Below are 10,202 nucleotides of genomic sequence, written 5' to 3' on the forward strand. Positions count from 1 at the left end.
GAAATTTATTTTTCATAGTTCTGGAGGTTGGGAAGCCCAAGATCAAGATGCTGACAGATTCGGTGTCTGGTGAATGCTCACTTCCTGATTCTTACACAGAGGTCTTCTTGCAGTGTCCTCACATGGCAGAAGAGAACTCTGGTCTCTTCAGCTCCTTGTATGGGCACTAATCCCATTCATGAGGGCTCTACCCTCATGACCCAATCACATCCCAAAGGCCTCACCTCTAAATACCATCACACTGGGGGTTAGGATATCAACATCTGAATTGGGAAGAGGGGGAACACAAACATTCAGTCCATAAGTTTGTTTTGTTTACTCTGTGAAGGTCTCTTTGCCCCTAATATTTTATTTTCTCATTATCATATTCTGCTTCACAGCAAATAGTTTGCATAGTCAAAGAAGGAATTACTTTGATGATTAAAGGCGGTTTGAAAATGCAGATTTTAAGTAGGTAAACATCAGGTAGATCTGGGTGGGCCATATTCCAAGTCTGGCAAAATCCACTATTAGACAAATTGTAAAAGAGGCAGAGAAGAAAAAGACATTAGGTAATAAACTTCTAATTGCATATTAATTACATGTTGATCATATGTAATATTTACTATGCCTGGAAAGCATCTCCAAACGACTTATTCTGCAATGACTGAATAATAGTGATGTGGTTAGTGCTTTCATTTGCAGAGCGTATCTCCAATACTAAATAAGATAAGCCTGTTCTAAACTTTTAAGGTATAAGTAATATTTTAAAAATATTATACTTGATTATACTTACCAAAGGAACATTAATTTTTTTATAATTCGTTTTTGAATTTTATTTTTTTATACAGTAGGTTCTCATTAGTCATCCATTTTATACATATTAGCGTATACATGTTGATCCCAATCTCCCAATTCATCCCACCACCCCCACCCATCCCCCGCCGCTTTCCCCCCTTGGTGTCCATACGTTTGAGGAACGTTAATTTTTTCCCTTTGTATTAAATATGGATTTAGTCCTTTACCTAAAAAGGAATTAATGTGATCAAAATGATTAACTTCCGAGACTTCCCTGGAGGTCCAGTGGTTAAGACTCCGCACTTCCACTGCAGGGAGCGCAGGTTCTACCCGTGGTCGGGGAACTACAATCCCTCATGCCACGCTGCAAAAAAAAAAAGAAAAAAGAAAAAAGAAAGAAAGATTAATTCCAGCCATCACTGTTGATTCATACCTAGTATCCAATCAGTCTCTGAAACTTTTGCTTCTGTGCTCCTCATTGCACGGTTGCCAGAGTCAATGCGTTCAGGTGAATTTGGGGGAAGACCAGTAGGAGGCTCCACAAGAGCTGCAGGAGGTCCTTTCCTCAGGCTGCCCTGGTGTTCCAGAACCTCTGGGTCTGCATAATGGCTCATGGCTGGTAATTGTGTGTAAGGATGATTCCAGGGCAAGGTACACTTAGTCCTTGTACAGTTGACTTATAATTTGCACCTGACTATACTCAGCTGGCAGAAAAACACGGACACAGTGGGTTAATACTTCCACATATTTGGGGGGGGGAGTCAACCCATAACCCCCTGTTTTAATTTATATTGGGCTGTATTAACTATTTATGTGGGATTGAAGGTCCAAGGGCTTGCATTTTGTAAAACCAATTGTGCCAAAGACTTTATCTTTCATTGAATCAGAGCATAGTTTTGGGTAATTTGACTATGGGGGAATTTATGCAAGGCAACAGTTCTGATGTCCTTTATTTTGTGTTTGATAACTCTCTCCTAAAAGTATAATTGGTACCTTTTTAAGATCTAGTGAGAATCTCCAGGTATAACTGTATTCGTGTTCTAATTCTGATGCTGATTAAGGCTATGAAGCTTTGCCAGTTGGTGCATATCAACAGATGCTAAAGTTAATTCAGAACCTCTCTTGTAGAAGTACAAAAGCCAGTTAGCATAATTTAATCTTTTGTTGCATAAATTCTTTTAGTAAATTTTGGATTTCCAATTGGGTAAAACTATGAACCTCTATTTTAGTTTTTTGTTCCCCTCACCATCCAGTGTTTTGCTTTTTGAGTAGTTACTGGATACTTCCAGGGTCCTCTCTGTTCTGCTTAACCCCAAATTTGGTTTAGATATAAAGACAGGTTATGCCTTCCATGCATTAAAGCACTAGTAACAGGATCAGTACTCACATATTGAGGCTTTCTTGGGAGACCAGGGCAGCCTCCCCAAGTAGGTCTGAAAATGGCTTGAGTGAACAGGGAAAGGAAATTGACTTTGGGTGTTTATTCTGCTTAGGAGATGGAGCTGCGGTGAGGGATTTTGCTTTCACTGGGTGGGGCTGGCATGGTTTGAACTTCTGGCTTGCATCAAAGGAGGGAATATATGTACCACATCTTTAAAATGATGTGGTCCATATATACAATGGAATATTACTCAGCCATTAAAAAGAGTGAAATAATGCCATCTGCAGCAATATCGATGGACCTAGAGATTGTCACACTGAGTGAAGTAAGTCGGACAGAGAAAGACAAATATCGTATGATATCACTTATATGTTGAATCTTTTAAAAAGTGGTACAAATGAACTTACTTACAAAACAAAAACAGACTGATAGACTTAGAGAACTGAACTTATGGTTACCAGGGGGAAATCGTGGGGGGAGGGATTGGCTGGGAGTTTGGGATGTACACACTGCTATATTTAAAATAGATAACCAACAAGGACCTGCTGTATAGCACAGGAAACTCTGCTCAATATTATGTTTCTAAGTGGGAAAAGAATTTGAAAAAAAGTTGTAATAAGAGGGAGAAATTGGGAAATGTATTCCACAATGAATGCATAATCCATGTACACAAAATGCTAAATAAAAACTAAGAAAAAACAGAGACATATAAAAAAAGGAGGGAGTACTCAGGCTCTCTTATCAGCTTGCCCACATGTAGGGGAGAAGGGGAAGGGGTAGTAGTAGGGCTTAAAATCTCTCAGCAAATATTAAAACCGAAGTAAAACACGTTACTACAGACGTTTCCTTGACAAACTCTGGGGTAGGAGCAATTATGACCTTCACTTTACAGATGAAGAAATGTGGCTTAGATAAATCATATTCTCGCGGTGATGGGATTTGAGCACACATTTATTTTATGTCAGTCAGTGCTTGTGTCTTTAACTGATATAAGGTAAAGTGGGGAACATTTGCACTAACAACAAGTTGATTTCCAAAGCAAGTGAGCAGAGTGTTCTTATTATGTCTGGATTCCTGTAAATTAATGAAAAATGTTGCACCAGTTATGTACAGTGTACAATTATCCTTTAAATTTCAGGATGTTACTGCTGGTATATGAATCCTTATTCCAGTTGGACATGAAGTTCACTTTTACATCAGTGCCTTGTACTGCATTAATGAAAATGTTCTGGCCTGAGGACACACATGTCCCTCTCTGCCACCAGCAATGCTGTAGACTGAGGCTGTAGGTTGGTGTGTCTGTAGGCTATGGAACTTCACAGTCTTGTGCCTGACTTGGGGCAATGACTCCCTGAGCACCATTAGTATCACCAGCAGCAGTGCTTCTGGCCTAGATGCCCATACTGGCACCCATCCTGGTCACAGGCAGACCTCGGTATCCCCAGCGCCAGCGAGAACTGGAATTGAGGTCATGCATGGCTGCAAGAGTAGTTGTCCTAGCTCTCTGGGAATATGGCACATGCCGAGTTATTCCAGCAATGCTTCTCAATAGCAGATGCTAGCAGAACTTTCAGGGATACAGATGGAATGTTCTCTCCTGAGAGAATACAAGTAATTTCATAGCCAAGGACCTGACCATCAGCGTGATGTGGAGACCAGCTCAAGACTCGGGAGCCCCAGCCCTTCTGATACTGCAAGGAGCATGAGCTTTGCCTCACTCCAAGACCTCTTCTTTGGAAATGGGCTGGAGAGGAGGGGAACAGTGCCACTGGGGAGATGAACTTTGAAGGGATTGAATATACAGTAGATCCAACCAAGACTGAGCCAAATCAAAGAGGTTGGCTGAGATGAGCACAGTGATGAATGCTAAGGTCATCTGAGCACTCCCTGCATGCCAGACACTGTTCTGAGCACTTTCGTAGTATCATCTCATTCAATCCTCACAAACTCTTAAGGAAGGAAGTGTTGTCCTCTCCGTTTTACAGAGGAGGAACTTGTGGATCAGAGAGTTTAAGGGACTTGCCCGAGATCCCACAGAACCGGGATTGGAAATTAAACAGTCTGTCTCCTGAGCTTGTACTCCTAACACTTCTGTGTGCAGCGTCATTTTCCTAATGTGGACAAATGGTACTCACATAACTATTACCGAGCAGGGCTGGAGTTTATCAAGCCGATTCATTTTGTGATGGCAGATAAAGATGCTACGTTACCTAGATGTATCTGAGTGTTTTATCCCAGGAGTTGTTCTGATAAGCCACATTTCTCACAGCAGTAACAATTGGTCTGGAAGAGAGAGCAAAAAAGGGGAGAAAAATTCTTTTGCCCCTTCTCCCACTACCTTTCTCTAAGTCCCAGGACCTGATTCATTAGACACCAAGAGGAGTCATGGTGACGCACAATGGCTCAGAACACTGTGGCCACATGCAATGGCAAGATCTGACAGTGGCTGCCACCACCTGAGTTACTCCATGTTCAGGGCTGAATACACTGAATTAGAGGTGCTGGAAGGCAGGGCAGACATTACCTATGTTTGGGTACCACCTGTGTATCTGTTGCCTGGACACTGAGCTCTCTTCTCTCAGGCTTTTCCTTGACTTGAGCAAAATCTCTCCATTAAAACTTCTCCCATGGGAGGAATTACAAAAAGTGTCCTAACAGTGTTCATTGCATTTCAACAGGTCCACTGGGTAATGTCAGCGATTGTGGTCTCAAGATCCAATTACCCCGTGAAAGCTGCAAGGCAATTCAGTCCCAGGTAGGATTCTCTACACTTCCTTGATCTCTGGATCCAGCCTTGGCAATGACTCTCAAATGACTGCTTTTTGTTAAACACCAATTCACATAAATGGGGTGTTTAATTGTAGAAAATATGGCTGTGAGTGGTCAGACTTCTCACGCCATATTACCTTGTGAGTGTCCGATATAGAACAAGTATATAGTTAACATTAAAGTGTGTGACCCATGTGGATATTGTCTAGAAGTAGGACATGGATTTTTACAGGATGTTTTTACTAACAGTGAGGACAGGGCTTTGTGTTTCTTACAGTGCTGCTGTTTAAGGAACTAAAATGACTATTATGATGAAATGTGCCTTGCCCCCATATTGGCTGTCCTACTCAGTCTCACATAACAACTGAGGAAATTGAGACACGTATGTGGAAGAGGGATCCAGGTCACACACCCCCTTCCTAGAGTGCAGGGAAGGCTCAGTCATCCAGGTTTCTTCTCACCCATGTAGAACCATGTAAAGGCACTAAGATACTGTTTTCAGTGTTCAAAACAAATAGAAGGAGGGGAATTGTTTCTTTGTCTTCTACAAGGATCAAGAGGAGGCAAACTGAAGGGGTGGAAGGCGGGGGCTCTGAAGCCAAACAAATTGGGTTTACACCCTGGTTCTGCTACGCACTAGCTATGTGACCTTGGGCCAATTACATGCCTTTCCCGTACCCCAGTGCCCTGCTCTGGGTAAATGGGCATGACAGTGGCACTCACCAAACCTGTTGAGACATGAAATGAGCCAGTGTATGTTAAGCCCTTTGGAGAAGTGCCTGGCAGGCAGACTCCCTGAGCAGACGTCTGCTGCTGCTGCTGTTGCTATTCTTATCATGAGTGTATTCCTGGTAAAATGGGGAGGACAAGGAAGCCTAAGAGACTGGAGAATGGGTGTCATCACCTCCACTTTCCCTCCTGAATGAGAACCTCTTAAAGCCACAGACAGGTAGAGAGTCTTCCCTGGCTAAGTCTGTGCTCTTATAGGTTGGTTGACTGGGGGTTTTGATGTCACTCTTCTGAGCCCCAGTGCCCTTCCCATGGAGAAAACAGGCTGAATCTGCGTCAGTCTGCCTTGGTGTTTGCACCTGTCTGTGTCTCAAATGTATGCTTCTGAGGAATCTTGTTTTATTTAAATAATTTTACAGAATTGACTTACATTTTTACATTCCTATAGAAAATACAAGTAAGAATTACATTTATAGAGATCAACTAATAATCCATCTTCCCACTCCTTTCTTATATTCCCCCATCTTACACACCTACACCAGAAGAACTGCCGTTAGCAGTTTGCTGTAGAATTTTCAGATCCTATTCTTTGCATTTACTTTTATTGATATAGATGACTCTCAAGAAAGACAAATGGGATGATAAGACACATTGTTTTTCGAGTTTCTTTCTTCAACTACCATTTCTTGGAGATCTTTCCAGGTCAGTACGTAGAGGACCCCTTTATCATTTTCAATAGCTGTAATTTATATCATATTATTGATATACTATAATTTATTTACATAGGAAATTGAAAAAATTGCCTTTGTCTTCTTAAGTGAGTGTCTCTTTAGAATAACAAGTCATTCAACCAGATATTTTGCAAAAAAGTAAGATTGGATACAAGTTAAACACAGAAGATATTATATACTTGAAGAATAAAATATGAAATAACAGAAATGATATGTCCATTTCACACTGGCCACAAAACACATGTGAATATCATTTTTTAAACTAGAGGGAAATATGCTTGAAATGTTTTTATGTTTCCTGTTTTGAGACTAAAAATACCATTTCTTGCAGGATAGGAAAACTAATTATTGTCATCCTATCAATTCTTCCCAAAATACATCTATGAATTCAGTGCAAACATAGTCATGAACCTCAACAGGATCTTGCCATGAAATGAGCCGACTGAAGAGACTCTATGTGGAAACAGCCATGATGGTGAGCTGTTTCAAGATATGAAAATCTACATTATAGATTTAGCAATTAAAACAGGAATCAAAAATTTGTCCATGGAACAGAACAGAGATTCTCGACACAGACCCATGTATATGACAGAATGAAAGAAATGATAAGGTTGACATTTCAAATCAGACTATGCCCCAAAGCAAGGTCTTATGACCACTGCTGGAAACAAGTGTGTGTGGTGGGGAGGTGGCCGGGGGGCGGGGCAAGAGGCCCCAGGGTCCACTGGATTAAGTGGGTTTCATCATCTCTTTCAGGCCACCTCGGTCGGTCGTGCTCTCTTCCTGAAGCCATCTGTGGCGTCAACCAGTCATGGATAAAGGAGCCTCTGAAGTCAGTCCCAGGACGCCCTACCCATCGTCAGAAGGATGGCAGATGAATACCTAAAACCCTCCCTGGCCTCCAAAAACATAATGAGTTTTTTACTCGGTAGGCAACTGGGGAGGCACAGATATGATGTGGATTTGTCCAAATGGCTATGGATGCTGACACGAGCTGCACCAGGATGGAGCTGGCCATTGCCAAAAAGTTGTATAACCTACCTGCTTATGCCTATCTGTAATTTTGGAAAATGAAAAAAAAATGTAGAGGACTTCCCTGGTGGTGCAGTGGTTGAGAATCCACCTGCCAATGCAGGGGACACGGGTTCGAGCCCTGGTCCAGGAAGATCCCACATACTGTGGAGCAGCTAAGCCCGTGCACCACAACTACTGAGCCTGAGCTCTAGAGCCCACGAGGCACAACTACTGAGCATGCATGCCACAACTACTGAAGCCCGTGCACCTAGAGCCCGTGCTCCACAATAAGAGAAGCCACTGCAATGAGAAGCCTGCACACCGCAATGAAGAGTAGCCCCCGCTCGCTGCAACTAGAGAAAGCCCGTGTGCAGCAACGAAGATCCAACACAGCCATAAATAATAATTGTAGAATAACAAACTCTTCCCTTGTTTCACCTGTTAAAATAAAATGTACCTGTCACTCCTTTTCATTTGATATGTTGTTATGTCGATACAGTTTTCCTGGGTTACACTGGAGAGGGGATTCTATTCCTCCTAACAGTCTATGCAGGGGCTCTCAGACACAGCGGAGATGGTGAGATCACACTGCATGTCAGATTTCTTCCATCTTTAATCTGAAAAAAAAAATGGAATAGTTATGTAGTTCTAGGTCACTCAAGGAAGACATCCACTGCAAAGCAAGCACACTGCTTCTCTGCTGGCCCTGAAACTGCCCTCTCCGCCCCCAAGAGACACTCTACTGCTGGGAGGCACCGGCCACAAAGAGCCCAGGCCCAGGAAACATTCCCCATTGCCCACTGGCGGGGGCTCCTGCCTCCAGAAGCATCCCTTTCTCGGAGGCAGCAGGTGGAATCCCTTCCCCCGCCTAGAATCCCAAGGTGGCCCGGCCTGGGGAAGCTCCTTCCATGTCCCCAGGCAGCATCCCCAGCAGCCTGCGGTAAACCAAGCAAACCAAAACAGCACCGCAGAGGCTTGGAAATTCATGCTGTCCTCCCAAGCGCAGCCCACGGCAGGAGGCCAGGGCCTGCTCGCCAAACCTCAACAGGGGCACTGCAGGCTAGAGCAGCGGTCCCCAACCTTCTTGGCTCCAGGGTCCGGTTTCCATGGAAGACAATTTTCCCACGGACGGGGGAGCGGGGGTGGTCCAGGCGGTAATGGGAGCCGTGGGAAACCGCAGACAAAGCTTCGCTCCCTCGCCCGCCCCTCACCTCCTGCTGTGCGGCCTGGTTCCTAACAGGCCTCCGACCAGGATCGGTCCTCGGCCTGGGGTTTGGGGACCCCTGTGCTACAGTACCCAGCTCCAACAGAACCCAGTGTCTCCTGACACGACACCAAAATGTCCAGGACACAATGGAAGATCATCCTTCATACAAAGAACCAGGAAATTCACAACCTGAATGAGAAAAGAGGATCAAGTGACACTAACTCCAAAGTGAATTAGGTGTCAGAATGATCTGACCATGATTGTAAAGCATCGACCATAAAAATAATTCAGCAAACAATTAAATGTTCACACGGGCTTACTTCTAATAGCCAAAAGCTGGAAACCACCCCCAGGTCCTTCAGTGGGTGACTGGTTCAACAAACTGTGGTACATCCATACCATGGGATGCTACCCAGCAATAAAAAGGAACAAATAATTGTTACACAGAAGGATGTGGATAAATCTCCAGTGAATTATGCTGAGTGGGACAAAAAAAGCCAATCTCAAAAGGTTACAGACTATATGATTCCATTTATAAAACATTCTTGAAATGACAAACTTCTAGAAAAGGAGAACAGATTCGTGGTTGCCAGGGGTGAGGGGTCTGGGAATGGGCAGGAGAGGAGTGGATGGGAAGGACAAGATGTGGGTGCGTCTACAAAGGGGCAGCAGGAGGGCCCCTTGCAGTGATGGACTGTTCTGTATCCAGACTGTATTCATGTCAATATCCTGGTTGTGCCTTGTGCTATAGTTTTGCAAGATGTTACCTACCACTGGGGAAAGGAGGGAGAGGGGAGAGGAGACCTCTCTATTTCTTTCAACTGCCTGCCACTCTACAATAATGTCAAGATTAAAAGTTTAATTTAAAAGAGGGACTCTACTAAGAGATATTCCCCAGCCCCCTTCCAGAAAAACCCCAAACCACCATTTCTGAGGTCTTTCTCTCCGCACTGAGGAACCTTGACTTCAGAAACTCTTTCTTGTTAGCATCCATGCTCCACCCTCTCGGTGTCAGTGAGGCCATTCCACAGCCCTGACTGCTGACCCTAATATACAGCTAAAAGATTTGGCCACGCGGCTTGTGGGATTTTGGTTCCCTGACCAGGGATCGAACCCGGGCTCTCGGCAGTGAGAGCGCAGAGTCCTAACCACTGGACTGCCAGGGAACTCGATGGCTAAGAGTTTTGTTTGTTTGTCAGGGCGGGGGTCTTGCTCTGTTGCCCAGGCTGGAGGGCAGTGGCTAGTCACAGGCGCCATGTGGCTACTGATCAGCAGGGCACTTTTGACCTGCTCCATTTCAGACCTGGGCCTGTTCACCCCTCCAGAGGAAAGCTGGTGGTCCCCCGCTTCCGGGAGGTTCCCAGATTGAAGCTGAACTTAGTGCAGACACGCGATCACAGAGCGCCCTACAGCCCGGAAGTCCAGGGCTCAAGCGGTTCTCCCGACTCAACCACCGGAGTAGTTGGGACCACCGGCGTGTGCCGCCGCACCCGGCCAGCTCACAGTTTTAAGCACTGACTACGTGCCAGCAGTGTGATCAAAATGTACGCGCTGCTCTCCCTTTAATCCTCAAAACAATACCAGAAGCCATTTT

General features: G+C 44.4%; 1 protein-coding gene across 6 annotated transcripts in view; it reads left to right on the plus strand.

Moving 5' to 3' along the window:
• Positions 1–7,855, plus strand: part of ZNF75D (zinc finger protein 75D) — a 36,402-nt gene extending 28,547 nt beyond the window's left edge. For 4 of the 6 annotated variants that reach the window (XM_079910033.1, XM_079910027.1, XM_079910031.1 and 1 more), the window contains 4 exons: positions 4,837–4,913; positions 6,270–6,358; positions 6,719–6,862; positions 7,144–7,855. The gene's annotated coding sequence lies outside the window, so the exon portion shown is untranslated. The remainder of the gene's footprint in view (positions 1–4,836; positions 4,914–6,269; positions 6,359–6,718; positions 6,863–7,143) is intronic. The other 2 variants (XM_079910029.1, XM_079910030.1) reach the window with 2 other exon arrangements.
• The last annotated feature ends 2,347 nt before the right edge of the window (positions 7,856–10,202 follow it).

This window comes from Stenella coeruleoalba (assembly GCF_951394435.1).
Source record: "Stenella coeruleoalba genome assembly, chromosome: X".
Lineage (NCBI taxonomy): Eukaryota > Metazoa > Chordata > Mammalia > Artiodactyla > Delphinidae > Stenella > Stenella coeruleoalba.